The sequence below is a fragment of the Pipra filicauda genome, unplaced genomic scaffold (genome assembly GCF_003945595.2).
Source record: "Pipra filicauda isolate LSUMZ 115617 unplaced genomic scaffold, ASM394559v2 scaffold29_size4552773_pilon, whole genome shotgun sequence".
Taxonomy (NCBI): domain Eukaryota; kingdom Metazoa; phylum Chordata; class Aves; order Passeriformes; family Pipridae; genus Pipra; species Pipra filicauda.
Genome location: NW_024104420.1, coordinates 3621255 through 3632153, shown reverse-complemented (window position 1 = coordinate 3632153; position 10899 = coordinate 3621255). Strand labels below are relative to the sequence as shown.

The window sequence follows — 10899 nt, the reverse complement described above, 5'->3', positions numbered from 1 at the left end:
GAGGTGGCTTTATCCATGGCCTGGCTCAGATGCCTCTACACAAACGCACATAGTATGGGGAACAAACAAGAGGGACTAGAGATGTGCACGCAGGATATGACATCACTGGCCTCACAGAGACATGATGGGAGGGCTCCTGTGACTGGTGCATTGGAATGGAAGGTTTGAGGCTTTTTAGGAAAGACAGGCTAGTGAGAAAAGGAGGGAGTGTAGCCCTATATGTCAATGACTTGCTGGAGTGTATGGAACTCTGCCTGGGGAAAGATGGAGAAGCCAGCCAAGAGCATGTAGGTGAAAATTAAGGGGAGGGCAGGGACAGGGGATGTTATAGTCGGAGTCTGCTACAGGCTACCTGATCAGGAGGATGATGTGGATGAAGCACTCTACAGGCAGATAGGAGCAGCCTCATGCTCACAAACCCTGGTCTTCATGGGGGATTTCAACCACCCCGATATCTGTTGGAGGGACAACACAGCAAGGCATAAGCAGTCCTGGAGGTTCCTCAAATGTGTCAATAACAACTTCCTTACACAAGTGATTGAGGAGTCAACAAGTAGAGGTGCCATGCTGGACCTTGTGCACACCAACAGGGAGGAGCTGGTGGGAAATGTAGTGCTCCAAGGCAGCCTTAGCTGCAGGAACCATGAGATGGTGGAGTTTCTGATCTTCAGGGTAGTGAGGAGGGCACACAGCAAGCTTGCTGCCCTAGACTTCAAGAGAGCAACCTTTGGCCTCCTCAAGAACCTACTTGGGTAGAGTCCCATTGGATAGAGCCCTGGAGGGCAAAGGGGCCCAAGAATGCTGGCTGAATTTCAAGGTTCATCTCCTCCAAGCTCTGCAGTGATGCATCCCAAAAAGGAGGAAATCAGGTAAAAATGCCAGGAGGCCTCCATGGATAGATGAGCTGATGAGCAAATTCAGAGCAAAAAAAAAAGAAGGGTTTAGGAAGTGAAAATGAGAACAGGTGGCCTGGGAGGAATACAGGGAAATTGTACAGGAAGCTGGGGACAAGGTTAGGGAAACCAAGGCCCAGTTAGAATTGAGTCTGGCTAGTGATATCAAGGATGATAGGTATCAAGGATGATAGGAAGGGCTTCTATAAATAAGTTGAAAGCAAAAGAAAGACTAGGGATACTGTGGGCCCTCTCTGGAAGGAAATGGGAGACCTGGCTACCCTGGACAAAGAGACGGCTGAGATTATCAACAACTTCTATGCCTTAGTCTTCAATGGCAAGTGCTCCAGCTATGCCACCCAAGCCAGGACAGGCAAAGACAGGGACTGGGAGAATGAAGACCCCAAGCCTACTGTAGGATAGAATCAGGTTTGAGACCATCTGAGGAACATGAATGTGCACAAGTCCATAGGAGTTAGAATCATAGAATCATAGAATCGATTGGGTTGGAAAAGACCTCCGAGATCATAGAGTCCAACCCTTGGTCCAAATCCAGTCCATTTACTAGATCATGGCACTCAGTGCCACGTCCAATCTGCGTTTAAAAATCTCCAGGGATGGTGAATCCACCACCTCTCTGGGCAGCCCATTCCAATGCCTGATTACTCTCTCTGTAAAGAATTTTCTCCTGATATCCAACTTAAATTTCCCCTGGCGGAGCTTAAGCCCGTGCCCCCTTGTCCTATTGCTGAGTGCCCGAGAGAAGAGACCAACCCCCACCTGGCTAGAACTTCCCTTCAGGTAGTTATAGACGGCGATGAGGTCACCTCTGAGCCTCTTCTCCAGGCTAAACAACCCCAGCTCCCTCAGCCTCTCCCCATAGGACTTATGCTCCAGTCCCTTCACCAGCCTTGTTGCTCTTCTCTGGACCCGCTCCAGCACCTCAATATCCTTCCTGAACTGAGGGGCCCAGAACTGAACACAATACTCAAGGTGTGGCCTCACCAACGCAGAGTACAGGGGAAGGATCACTTCCCTGCTCCTGCTGGCCACGCTATTTTTGATACAGGACAAGATCCCATTGGCCTTCTTGGCCACCTGGGCACACTGTTGGCTCATGTTGAGCTTCCTGTCAATTAGTACCCCCAGGTCCCTTTCTGCCTGGCTGCTTTCCAGCCACTCTGTGCCCAGCCTGTAGCGCTGCAGGGGGTTGTTGTGGCCAAAGTGTAGGACCCTGCACTTGGCTTTATTGAACTTCATCCCATTGGAATCAGCCCATCTCTCAAGTCTATGTTGGTAATGTTGGTGACATTCCTCCATGGATCTTGAGGGAGGTGGCAGATGAAGTTGCAAAGATATTATCTATCTTTCTTGAAAAATTGTGGTAGTCAGATGAAGTCACTTATGACTAGAAAAAGGAAAATATAACCCTATTTTTAAAACGTGGAAAACAGAAGACCTGGGGAACTACAGACCTGTCAGTCTCATCTCTGTGCTGGGCAAGATCGTGGAGCAGATTCTCCTGAAAACTATGCTCAGGCATATGGAAAATAAAGAGTTTATTGGTAACAGCCAACATGACTTTACAAAGGGGAAATCATGCCTGACATCATGCCTGACAAATTTGGTGACCTCCTATGATGGGGTGAATAGGGGCAGAGCAATTGACGTTGTCTACCTGGATATTTAAAGTGTTTGACATAGTTTGACAAGTTATTGTGCAAAGTGTTTGACACTGTCCTGGAAGATATCCTTGTCTCTATATTGGAGAGATGCGGATTTGATGGATGGACCACTCGGTGGATAAAGAACTGGCTGGGTGGCCACATGCAAAAACTTGTGGTCAACAGCTTATTGTCCACATGGTGGTGGACACCAATGATGAGTGATATCCCTCAGGCGTCGGTACTGGGGCTGGTACTGTTCAACATTGTTGCTGGCATGGACAGTGGGATCAAGTGCACCCTCAGGAAGTTCACTGACACCACCAAGTTGTGTGGTGCAGTTGACACACTGGAGGGAAGGAATGCCATCCAGAGGGACCTGGACAGGCCCGATGCAAAACTCATGAGGTTCAACAAAGTGAAGTGCAAGGTCCTACACCTGAGTTGGGACAATCCTGACATACCTACAGGTTGGGCAGAGAAGTGATTGAGAGCAGCCCTGCAGAGAAAAACTTGGAGGTGATGGTTGATGAAAAGCTCAACGTGAGCCAGCAGTGTGCACTTGCAGCCCAAAAAGCCAAGAGAATCCTGGGCTGCATCAAAAGGAATGTGGCCAGCAGGTCAAAGGAGGTGATTCTCCCTCTCTACTTTGCTCTGGTGAAGACCCCACATGGAGTACTGTGTACAGTTCTGGTGTCCTCAACATAAGAAGGACATGGAACTGTTTGGGCAAGTCCAGAGGAGGGCCATGAAGTTGGTAAGAAGTCTGGAGCACGTCCCGTGTGAAGAAAGTCTGAGAAAGTTGGAGCTGTTCAGCCTGGAGAAGAGAAGGTTGGGCGGAGACCACAGAGCAACCTTCCAGTATCTGAGGGGGCCTACAGGGAAGCCGGAGAGGGACTCTTCATCAGGAACTGTAGTGATAGGACAAGGAGTAATAGGTACAAACTGGAAGAGGGGAAATTTTACTGTGAAAGTGGTGAGACACTGGAACACGTTTCCCAGGGAGGTAGTGGATGCCCCATCCCTGGCAGCGTTCAAGGGCAGGATAAGGCCTTGAGCAACTGGTCTAGTGGGAGGTGTCCCTGCCAACAACATGGGAGGTTGGAACTAGATGATCTTTGAGGTCCCTTCCAACCCTTAACATTCTATTATTCTATAATTCTATAATTTTGATAATTTCATACATTTACCAAGATACTGTGCACCTTGGGAGTCACTACAACTTCTAGAGGAGTCCTTTAGAAAGTGAATATTGGTTGCAGACATTTATTGCAGGTTGAAGAACAAATTCAACAGAAAGACAGGATATTAGGAGACATCTGAGTACCCATGAGTATTACAGGTACAATTCATGCATATTTTTAAACTGAAGTATAATACCTTCTAATAGTAAGAAGTCTTAGGAAGATCTTATAAGAAGTATAGGCAGAAAGATAACCTCTGTGTGCCAATGAAGCAATGCTGATTTAGCATAAATACATGAGCAGAGACTAAATATAACATCGTTTTATGCAAATCAAAGATCCAGTGCAGCATTTCAATGACAGCTCATTCTCCTGCAAATAACACTTGACTTCCAAGTGCAGCATGCTCTTGTCAAACCAGCTGAGGTTTCCATTGTCCAAAAGAGAAGCTGTCAAACAAGAACACTGCATTACACTTCCAGCTATCATGTGGTTTTTGTCTGCTATTACCTTTAGTTGAAAAGAAGTCACTATGATTTATATAACTTCATTTCAATGTATAAAGCATTTGTATTGGAAAATAATAGACATGAAAGACAAATGCAGGTCTCTTGTGAATATACTGAGCATGATATGCTGCTGAGTGACTAGGTATAAAATTAACAGGAAGTAGTAATTATAACTACTACTAAGGAATTTTAAAAAACATTTTCTTAAGCTGATTCCTTTCTGTGAGATCAGTAAAGGAACTGTTCAACTGATGTTAAATGAAAGTCAGAATCTGTTGTGTGGGACATTTTGGGGAACGCATCAGGTTGATTTAAAATTTTTGGCAATTGTAAATAGGAGTGTGCCTTGAATGACAGAATGAAAAATGGTCAGTGTACTTTTGGCAAAAAGTAACCTATGTTCCTAATGTTCTTTAAACATATGCTGTGACTAGAAGTCATTATTTTGGCAATGAATTTCATTAATTGATGAAATAAAAGGAAAGTAAATATTTTTTCCAGAATTTAGTTAACAGAAGTAACGCTTGAACAAATTCACCAAAGTAATAAATAGACTAAGTCTAAATCTCCTGCGTGTTTTACAGTAAATAATAACTTAAGTGTACTCAGTAGAGATATGCGTGCACCACTTCAGCTTTAGTAATGACAAAATGTCATCTGTTTTTAACAGAAAGGTACATTAAAGGAAAAGCAAGCTGTTAGGAAATATATCCTCAATGACATTCATGGCATCAGTGAACTGCATTAAGGCAGTGCAGTAATTAAATATTCACTTCAGAGGAGCTTATTATACATTAATTCACAGTTACTCTGTCTATCAAGAGCCTCCTGGACCCAAGCATTATGAAAACATGATGCTTCCATCACTTGCTAAATTTCTGACTTAAACTTCAAAGGAGATGTAAAACTTTCCCAAACCAGGCAGATAAAAATAATGAATAAGAAATACTTAGGGAACATTTAGAATTAAAATAATTAAGCCACAGTGGATACTTTCAAAAATTTAGCAGCTATGCCAGTATAAAAAAAAAAAAAAAATCCTCATTAATTTGTGAGCCAGGTTTTACAAATCTAATGTTTAGTTAACCAATAATTTCTAAAATCATATTAGAAATACTGTGAGGTAAGTTATCCATGTTAGGAAAACATGCTTTTCTGTTCCAAGGAACATAGCTAGATAAAGTTTTGCTCTGTTTCATGCTAGCTGCTGCTACTAAACTTAATGGAAATACTGTCAGAAGGAAGGTAAAGTTCTTGCATTAATACACAGTTAATATTCTTAGAGAGTGCATTGTAGATTGTAGCAGCCGTAGACAACTCTGTTGTCTTCATAGCAGTCATTCCTGTTTGGTTTGGCGGGGGGGGTGACATTTAAGAGAGTATTAGTACAGCAAATTTGATGCAGTAAATGCTGACTCTTGCTGCAGTTGAGTAATTCTAGTTATCAAAAACTTACCGATATCCCGGTATAAGCTGCAGTGATCTCATATCTCATAAAACATATCATTTTTGACTTCCCCAAGAAGTGATTGGAAGTAATTATTCTTTTTTTCTCAAAGATGACTTTGGTCAGTTTTGCCTACTGTTTTTCTAGATAAACCAGCTGGACAATGTTACCTTGACATGAAAATGCTAAATTAAAAACTAGCTTGTGGTTTTTAACATCAGCAGATTTGCTCCATTACTTCAGATGGTCATCATTTAAAAAAAACCCAAACCCTCTTTTTTTTTTTATTTTTCTTAAAACTGTAAATCTGCAGTGTTAAGTAGAAAGATAGGATTATTTTATGTCTGAATAATTTAACTAGATTTTTCAATATAGAAAACTGTTACAAAGTTGGTGCTGGAGAACCTAGGTTTCTATCAAGGGATTAAAGAATTAGATGGCAATTGAATGGGATTTCTGGAGGTCTGAATTTTATTTAAATGAGTTCACTTACTAATTTGTGGAATTTCCTTATAGTTTGGTAAGGTATTTTATCAGCTTTAGATATAGGATTAGGGCAACATCTATTTGGTCACTGATGCCAGGCAAGGAAACAAAAATGTTATTAGTTCTCTTACTACCTTGATATGTGCTGGGGAAATACCATATGAAATGCATAAAATAGGACACATACCATGTTTTCCATACTTCAGATAAAGAAGGAATAAAGGATGGCCATACTGGTGATATTTTGGAGTCTAAGTTGTATTTCTGTTGGTAGATAGTAGTGAATGTTTATGTAGAAGTTATAGGGCAAGCATAGAATAAGACTTGTAATTCTGGAATTATGTGAACTAAAAGAAATATCTTGTTTTAATACTTCTTGGTGGATAGATATAATAGGGATTTTTTTGTTTCTTTGTTTGTTTGTTTTTTTCATTTGTTTGTTTTCTTTTCTTTTTTTTTCTTTTTGTTTGAATTCTTGTAAATTTCCAGCATGGAAAGCATCCCTTGCCAGGGGACTGGGTGTTGGACAGATATTTTCATAAAGCCATCTAGTTTAATCACAAAATCTTTTGTGACCAGAAACAGTCAGCTTAGGAATTATCACTCTACATGCTTTTTTTGAAGTGTATTACCTTTTGATTGCATTGCATTGAACATATTTTGTCTGGTAAGGAGGAAGAACACTTATAAAAGATTGTAGATGCACATTGGGGCACTTTATCATCAGGCAGATAAAAGGCAGATGGGCATGGTCTTTCATATCTGATTCAGAAGGCCAGATCTCTCCCCAGTCAAAAAAAAAAAAAATGGAAAATGTGAAGATTACTGTCCTAAATAAGTGTAGTGAATAATATTACATAAAGAGTTTCAAGATTTTAGGCTTCAGCCTTTGGGTACCCCCAAAGATTTACGTTTTTAGAGATCCTAGAATAATGCAAGTTTTTAAGACTGACAAGATAAAATCCCACAGTTTTTTAGTCTCCCTTTGAATAGGCTAAATTGTATTTATGGCTGTGAAACATCAGGTCTCAACAAGAAATCTCATGCATCTGTTTTAGTATTATTAACATTCTGATAGATAGGCAGAATTGAGTGTAAGTCAAGACAGCTGATGTACTTTGCTAGCAACGAAAGATGCTTATGAAAAAGAAATGATTTGAACCTAGATTTCCAGTGATCTTAGGGATCTAAGGTACCATTGCTAGGCTGATTTAGTAATTATTTTAAAATTGAATGGATTAAGGTGTTTCTGCTGGATTTGATTTATTAACCCACTGCTCTTAATCTGTTAATGAACCCATATTTCTTGGAATCATCTGTCCTATGTTATGATCCAGTAGCCTGGCTGCATAGGCATTGCCTTAGGAATCTCACTTGAAAAGTCAGCAGCAGCTTGGGTACATCCTGGGACCCTGTTACAGTGAGATTCAACTACCAAATTTGACTTTTTGACCAAAATTGGCTTTTTGTTTGCTTTTTTTGCCCTGTATTTTCAAAGTGCTAACTTGGTGAAAAAATTAATGTTACATTTTTTTTTCCTCACCAGAATCATCCAACAGAGGCAATCCCTGAGGCTCAGATCAGGATGCAGCTCATTGATCTAAGAGAGCAATGCCCTACATGGGCAGTGGCTAAAACAAACTGACCAGTGGCAGAGTCCTGTATTAATATTGTTACTCTTTGTTTTCATTCTTTTTCTCAAATTCCACAAACGTATCAGAAAATACATGTGGCAGTGAAACATTAGAAATTTTCCATTTCTTCCAAGTCTGTGTCTGTGGTTTTCTGAATGACTATTTAACAAAACTGCAAAAGATAAGACATGGTGACAAGAACCTTTTTCTTGCTGCCAGAAAAGAAGTAGTTGCAAGGAATGTCTACACTTATATAGAAATGTCTACATTTATACAGGAGTTTAAAACACATCTTCCACACTAATTCAGATTACTGTTTTGCCTATGACTCTTGCTGTTCTAGTTCACTATTGTTTTATTAAAGGTGTATTGAAGGTCAACTGCCACTAACTATACTGCTAAATATTGATTTAACAATTTGAATTAATGTAATTTTCTGTTGTTCTTCCCTACTTAATGTACAGCAGCACTTCAGTGCCCCAGTCAATAAGATCAATAGCACTCAGTCGAAGTTCAGGCTATGTCACTGGTTTGCTTCCCCCCTCTCTTTGCTTTCTTCACACAGGTCAGACAGGTTTTAGTAAATGTGCAATCTATGTTCCTGCTGATAGGCTGTGGGACTTCGCTAGCTGGATGCATTCTCCGCACACCAATTACTCTGAAGAATAATATTTTGTGCTTCATACTGATTTTTTAATCATACTACTCTTTCTCCTTTAAAGAGAGAAAAGATTAAACAATGAAGGCATCTTTTGTGCTTTTTTCAAAGATTTTCTGTAAGCCCTTGTTAAAGACACTTTATACAAGTAAAAGTACATAGCTGATAATTTTTAAATAGCAAGTCATTGCTTGGTAACACTCCCTAATCCCTGTGTCAGAGCTAAAAGACCAGTATTTAAAGACATAAACATGGTTAAATTAAGCACATGTTCTAAACATTTGGTTTCATGTTCACAGTTGGTGTACTAGCAACCTGGAGAGTTACATCGTAGTGAGAATGAAAAAATATCTGGGCAGCCAAATGTTAAGCACTTGGACAAAATAACGCTTAAAATACAATGTGCCTTGGTGTTCCATGGGAAAGTATGTGTGATTGTTCCTATTCCATGAATGTGCTGCCTGTCACAAAGAGACATCACAACTGGTTGATATTCAGATGGTAAAATGATAGTAAGTGTAGATTTGAGTATGTATGCCCGGAGTCACTTTCTCTTTGAACATTTTTCATTAAATGTCAGTTGTCTTATTTTCTCAACCTCTGTCTCTTTGAAACTAGGAATATATATGTGTGCATAAGTGGATGGAAAGTTTGTGTGAAAAAGGAAGAAACATGACAGTGAATGTCTTTTGACTGATTTTGAGATTAGAACAGGATATGTGTTAAATATGAAACTGATGTTTGTGCTCTCATTTAACAGAAGAATGATAGTAGCTCCAGTAAATGAAAAAAAAGAAAAAAAAAAAAGCCTTGGCCAAAGAACTTCACCTCTGCTTTCCTTCCTTAATTCGCAGTGAGGTCTAGATCAACATTGTGATCATCTCATGCTGCCAGACTTTTCCTTGCATTATTTTTCAAGTGCAGTTGTTCTTCACAAATGTTCACCCACACATGGAGAAGGTATGACAGGATGCCCTGCTTCTCCTTGAACCATCAGTGACTAGGTATGATAAAGATAAGGTTACAGAGGGCCAGCAGGATTGATGCAGCTGCTGAAACCACATGCTTTATGTGCCCAACAAGGAAAGCAACACACTCCCTGATGCCTGCTCTGTAAAGATTAGAAAATGTGATTAGAGAACAGTAGTTTAACCTGGGAAGGTATTATGTTAATGGAACAGGCATAATAAACAGGATCATTTTTTTTGTTCTGGCTCCAGATAGCAGAATGAAGTGTAAGGATCAAACATAAAAGCTGCCTGTTTTTCTGCACTGGCTGATGATCATTGAGGATATATTTTGATAATTTGACTGTTCGTTGCTTTCCTTATATTTTTCCATGTGAGTCTGTTTTCTCAAAACAGATGACATGAAATAGGATGTCTAAGAGGAAAAATGAGAGATCAATGCTGACATTTCAGGTATGTCTGTGAACTTGAGAAAGTTAAAGGATTATAACTTTATATTCTAATTTACAGTTTCAGCAATTTACAAGTGTCTTCTGTGAAGATCAAACTCTGAAACTACTTTTCTCGCAGAATAACGACTCATGTCTTTGTTAAAAAAATAAAGATTCCTTTGTGCTTTCTGTCCATTCTCTTTCATTTTGTGACCTTTCAAAAAGCCCTTTTAGCTGTATGGAATATAACAGATTAAAAACGCCTCAGAGGATCTTTGTTCTGAATTGCTTCTTTCATTATTTGTTTTCCTAAGTTATTCTTAATGAAAATAGTTATCATCTGGTTCTTACAAAGAATGTATCTTCTCTCTTATGTTTCCCTCCTGTTATTCCACATTCTGTAAGGTGACATAATGATTAAAAATTCTCATCATGCCCATCTGCCTCTGTGCCCTGCACTTTGTCATCTGGCAGTTGGGTATCAAAGTAGCCTCATCAATGTTCTTTGAAAACTAAGCAGGTTGGACACGCAATTTAGATGAAAAACAATTACACTGTGTTAGCTTGCTTTTGGCAAGAGTATTAGGGCTCATCTTGGAGACAGGAAACAAAAGCAGCACTTCATCTTCATAAATTTTAAATGAAGGAAAGTGTATGTGTGTGAGAGAGCTGTCTGGCAGAAACTTTTCCCTACAATCTTTGTCTAACTAGTTCTTTCCTCTCTAGAATGTGTCCTAGTGTGTGCTACTGACATTGGCTGGAATAATATGTATTTTCATAACACAAGTATTACTGATGATTGTCTCACTAGAGTTTCTTTCGGATAATGTCTTTGATATTCATTAAAAACAAAAGCTTCACAACCAAAACAAAAGAGGATTAAAAGAGTTAATATATGTTGTATAGACTCCTTTTCAGCCAGACAATTTTTTTTGTCATGTTATTTGTCAGAGCCTTCTGTGGTATGTTGTTAAAGACTTCTAAGTGATCATTCTTATAACTTTATAAGCAGCATTCTTGAAAGT

At 39.6% G+C, this 10899-nt stretch overlaps 1 long non-coding RNA gene across 1 annotated transcript; it reads left to right on the top strand.

Annotated features, from left to right (window-relative positions):
* The first annotated feature begins 214 nt into the window (after nt 1–214).
* Nucleotides 215–7886, top strand: LOC120323618. Its single transcript, XR_005564258.1, has 3 exons — nt 215–287; nt 3833–3899; nt 7730–7886. It is a non-coding gene; the product is annotated as an uncharacterized LOC120323618 (long non-coding RNA).
* Nucleotides 7887–10899: the final 3013 nt, after the last annotated feature.